This window comes from Nicotiana tomentosiformis, chromosome 7 (genome assembly GCF_000390325.3).
Source record: "Nicotiana tomentosiformis chromosome 7, ASM39032v3, whole genome shotgun sequence".
In the NCBI taxonomy this organism is placed as follows: Eukaryota; Viridiplantae; Streptophyta; class Magnoliopsida; order Solanales; family Solanaceae; genus Nicotiana; species Nicotiana tomentosiformis.
This window is the reverse complement of record NC_090818.1, coordinates 74,564,996-74,570,166: the sequence shown is the minus strand read 5'-3', so window position 1 is coordinate 74,570,166 and position 5,171 is coordinate 74,564,996. Positions and strand designations below refer to the sequence as shown.

The 5,171-nt window shown below is 39.3% G+C and overlaps 1 long non-coding RNA gene across 1 annotated transcript; it reads right to left on the bottom strand.

Annotated features, from left to right (window-relative positions):
- Window positions 1-2,582: 2,582 nt before the first annotated feature.
- On the bottom strand, window positions 2,583-4,778 carry LOC138895145 (uncharacterized). Its single transcript, XR_011409360.1, has 2 exons — window positions 4,377-4,778; window positions 2,583-2,918 (listed from the first exon to the last, which is right to left on the bottom strand). It is a non-coding gene; the product is annotated as an uncharacterized lncRNA (long non-coding RNA).
- Between the last annotated feature and the right edge of the window lie 393 nt (window positions 4,779-5,171).

Below are 5,171 nucleotides of genomic sequence, written 5' to 3'. Positions count from 1 at the left end.
TCAACCACTACTCCCATTGGAAGAACCACCAAAGTTGCCCGCGGATCGGTCCTTTTTGCTACCCTTTCGCTTCATTCTAGCCTTTAATTTCCAAGCCTCAGTGGCTTGAGCAAATGCCACCATCCTTCCATAGTCCTTGTTATAATTCAAGGCAGTTGTAGCAGCCTCATTGATAACCAAAGGGCTGAGGCCTTGCACAAATCGGTGTACCCTAGCCTCCATAATGAGCAACATGTAAACAACACACTTGGACAGATGTGCGAATCTCATATGGTAATCCCACACACTCATACTGCCTTTCCTTAATTTCTCAAACTCGGCGCCACGGGCTGCCCTAGTCTCGGCAGGCAAGAAATGATCAATGAAAGCATTCGAAAACTCCCTCCATTTTTCTTGAGGGCTACCCTTCTCACGGGACTCCTCCCACAGTTCAAACCATGAATACGCCACCTCCTTAAGGCGATAGGAGGCGACCTCAGCTGCTTCTATTTATGTGGCAGGCATAACATAGAGAGTCTTGTGCATCTCATCAATAATGTCGTGGGGGTCCTTCTAGGGCTCAGTACCCGTGAATACTGGAGGATCCAACTTGAAAAATTGATTCACCCTAGAACTAGCTGAATCCCCTTGCTAGCTAGAGGAAGTAGATGTGGCATTCTGTCACGACCCGTAATTCCCACCCTCGGGACCGTGATGGAGCCTAACCTTTCATTTGCTAGGCAAGACAATGTTAGATATTATTATTAGCCATTTTAGCAATTCAATTTAAATGAAAACCATAAACTGAAATAAATTAAAATAGAGTGTTTAAACTAAAATACAGCAATATCCGGATACAGTCTCAGAACTATCGTCATAAGTACACGAGCGACTAGAGTACTACAAATAATAGTCTAAATGAAACCATAACTGTCTGAAATGAAATAAACAGCTAGAGTAGTATAGAAGGGGACTTCAGGGCTGCGAACGCCGTGCAGTTTTACCTCAAGTCTCCGTCAAGCACCGGATCCAAGCAATCTACTGACCGCCGCTAGGATCGACTCCAAAATCTGCACAAGAAATGAAGAGTGTAGTATGAGTATAACCGACCCAATGTACTCTGTAAGTGCCAAGCCTAACCTCGACAAAGAAGAGACGAGGCTAACGTGGGTCATTTACAATAACATATACGCAGTATGATGATAATAATAATAATAATAATAGGAAAGGAAAACAGGAAAAGTAAGGCAGTTAACTTGGAAATCAACACAATAACAACAATGAATACAATACACACAATCTGTTGTGGTGCGCAACCCGATCTCACCGTACAACATACAATCCTTCCTTATTTCACCATATCAATATAGAAAATCACATATACAATTCGTTGCGGCGTACAACCTGATCCCACCATATAATCACAATCAATATCATAATCCTCTTTTATTTCACCATATCACAGTTTATCAATATCAAGTATACGTACACAACCGTTGCGGCATGTAACCCGATCCTATCATATCAATATCGAATTCCTCCCTTTCTTCCACCATATCACAACCGTTGCGGCATGCAACCCGATCCATAAACAAATTCAACAAATAAAATCAATCCAATAACTCAATTCACAAGAATCTCTACGATTAAAGAATGTGAAAGCAAAACAATTAAGGAACCACATACTAATCAAAGGAAGGCTACAAATAATACAGAGCAACAAACAAGCCAAGTATGTAAAAGTTAAAGTGTACAAGTAAGACAATTAAGGCATGTAAAAATTAATTATACAATCATGAAAGGAACGAACATTTCAATACAAGAATAGTTAATGACAAATAACAATTTATGGTGTAGAAAGCAACTAAAGCATGTAACAGTTAAGACATGTAATAAGATAATTCATGAAATGCGAGAAAGCATGGAAACAATTATTTTGACGAAATATATACACTCATCACCTCACATATACGCCGTTACACACGTAATTCACTTAACATATAGCTCAAGGGTTCCTAATTCCCTCAAATCAAGGTTAGACTCAATATTTACCTCGCTCCGAAATCAAATCTCAATTGGGGCCTTTCCTCTAAAATTCACCTCCAAACCAATCGAATCTAACCAAAATCGACTTAATATTACCAAACAATGCTAGAAAAATCAATTACAATAGATAAAGCAAAGATCTTTACACTTTTCCCAAAAAAGTGAACAAAAGTCAACCCCGGGCCCGCTTAATTAAAACCCGAGATTCGGATCAAAACCCAATTACCCATTCACCCCGAGCCCAATTATGTGATTAGTTTTGAAATTCGACCTCAATTTAAGGTCTAAATCTCAATTTACAAAAAACCACCAATTCTACCTAAATCCCTAATTTTCTACCATGAAAGAGCATATATTAAGGTTAGAAATCAATGGGTGTTGATGAAAATGGAAGAAAACGAGTTAAAATATACTAATGTCATGCCCTGACCTCGAGGAGCGCGACTGAATCTCAATCGAGATAACCCGGTCGAGCAAGCCTGTACAATACCTTCTACCGAACTCACTGATGAATAAAGGAAAGATCCATTTCATTAATTAGACAATGGGGAGGATCATGTGAACAACATCGATTCCTTATCATTAGTTACATCATTTATAAAGTTCAAAATACTTACACTTTCATTGTTTGAAATGGAACGTATTATACAAATACAACATTACTAGTTTGACTTCCCCAACACCAACATACAACCAACGCTATGTCTACGGAGCCTCTAATAGATACAAAAGAGCACGATGATAGTGCCGGCAACAAGGCCCCGGCTATACCTCAAAACATAATACACAAGGAACAAAAGATATACGACCCCGATATGAAGTGGGGCTCACCAAGTCAGCTGGGAAGAGGGTGTGCCACTATCAATGATCAAAGCAGCCTGCTGTTGAACCACCTGCATCCATTAAAAATGCAGCGCCCCCGAAAAAAAAGGGATGTTAGTTCATATGCAATAGTACTAGTATGAATGGCTAAACACCCTCTCAATAGAATAAATGATAACACAGGGAAGGACAATCATAAAATCGATGGGAGCCTCAAACAATACCAAAACATCAAGTTAGGAGCAAGAATATGTTTCAAGTAAATTTTCATATTTTAGGTTGGGAGATCTTAGCACCGATATACTACCGTGATTTTAGCACGGAGTCTGATCACGACCCGATCGGCTAGGCCGTCTCACCCAAAGACATCAACTACAATCACAATCATTATATCAATCTCAATTATTGTTTCAAACATAATCTCAAGCACAATCACCACCATGTATGCGCCATGTCGTCCGATCACGACCCGACCGGCTAGGCCGTCTCACCACAACGTCGTGTGGATTGACATCACCCTTTTCTAGCAATTATCTCATCCCAATAAAGGGGAATATTTCATCATATAAATCTCATCCCAATAAAGGGAAAAATTCTCATCACATCAATCTTATCCCAATAAAGGGGTACAATCACAATCACTACTAGACCGACACGTGTAGTTTCGGGAGTAGGTTATTTTAACCTACCCTTCCTCGATGACTAACGATACTCCCAGGGTGTTTATTTATTTAAAGAATTGACAACTCATTTCATTATCTTTTATATATCATTCATTTCATTAGCACCAGTGGCCATAACACAATGTCACTTTTGGCACGTTGGCCATATTTCATATTTCATGTTCATCTCTTTCACATTCAAATATCATCACAGATCATCAACAACAAAGTATTTCTATTCAAGTCATTAAGTCCACATGTGAGCAAATAAGAATGTCACACAATTTGGCATAATATCTTTCATTTGAATCACGACTTGAAGTTATAACATTTAGCTATGCAACCAATGCTTCAAGCACATTTTCAAATAGAACATAACATAACAAGAACATTTGGAATACATATTGAACATAAATCTTTTGACACAAGGCATATTCGAAATAATCAATTTATAAGGAACAACTCGGGACTTACAAGGACATTGTGGGGTTAAATTCTAAGAGAGATGTTTCGCCAACATACCTCGCCTCGAGCTATTTAAATTACTACAATGTTCCGGAATTCTTAACCACTTCGATCTATTTAGAAATATAGCAAAATTGAACACAAATTAGGAAGGAGTTTATGGTTCCAGCTCATTTGAGCATTTTATCAAACACCAGGTGTGCATTAAGGTTTCAAGGTGCTCCTATGGTGGATCCATTCATCCCACTACACAAAGTTTACCGAAATGAGCTCAACAATCTTCCCATTATAGTTGATGGTACATGAATGCATAATGAACAACTCCCATACCCAAGAATTGCTTTTCTCATTACCCATTTCCAATTAAATCCCGCAATTGAAGGCTAAGGAGTAGAATATTACCTCTAGGATGAAGACCTAGTGAGTTTTTCTTATGAATTATTCAACTTTGAGCAAGAGTGAGTTTATGGTTCTTGCTCATCTGAGCATTTTATTAAATACCAGGTGTGCATTAAGGTTTCAAGGTCCTCCTATGGTGGATCCCTTCATCCCACTACCCAAAATTTACCCAAATGAGCTTAAAAATCTTCTCACTACCGTTAATGGTACATGCATGTATAATGAACAACTCCCACACCAAAGAATTGCTTTTCTCATTAACAATTTCCAATTAAATCCCGGAATTGAGGGCTAGGGAGTAGAATATTACGTCTAGGATGAAGACCTAATGAGTTTTTCTTATGAATTCTTCAACTTTGAGCAAGAGTTGATGAATAATAACCATAGGAATTCCCCCTCTCACTCTAGACCACTCCCCTCTCTCTAAATATTAGTTAGGACCAGCCAAAATAACCCATAAGTTGTTTTTATGAAAATGGGATCGGATAAAATTTTCCAATCTTAAACTCTATGAAGCCCGATCTGCAGTCACAAACCGGACCGCAATACAGTATGTGGGTCGCAAAGGAGACCACAGAAAAGGGTCGCTAAATTGGGCTGTTCGGGTTGGGTCTGCGGTAGGTATGCGGTCCGCAGACCAGTTCTGCGGTCACATAATGCGCCGCAGAACTCTCCTCCGGATAACTTCATGCTAGATCTGCGATGGATTGTGCGGCCGCATATGGATCGTAAAACAACCTCCAAAAATGGGCCATTTCTCTGCTTCACTCTGCGGCGGTTCTGCAACACACAAAGTGA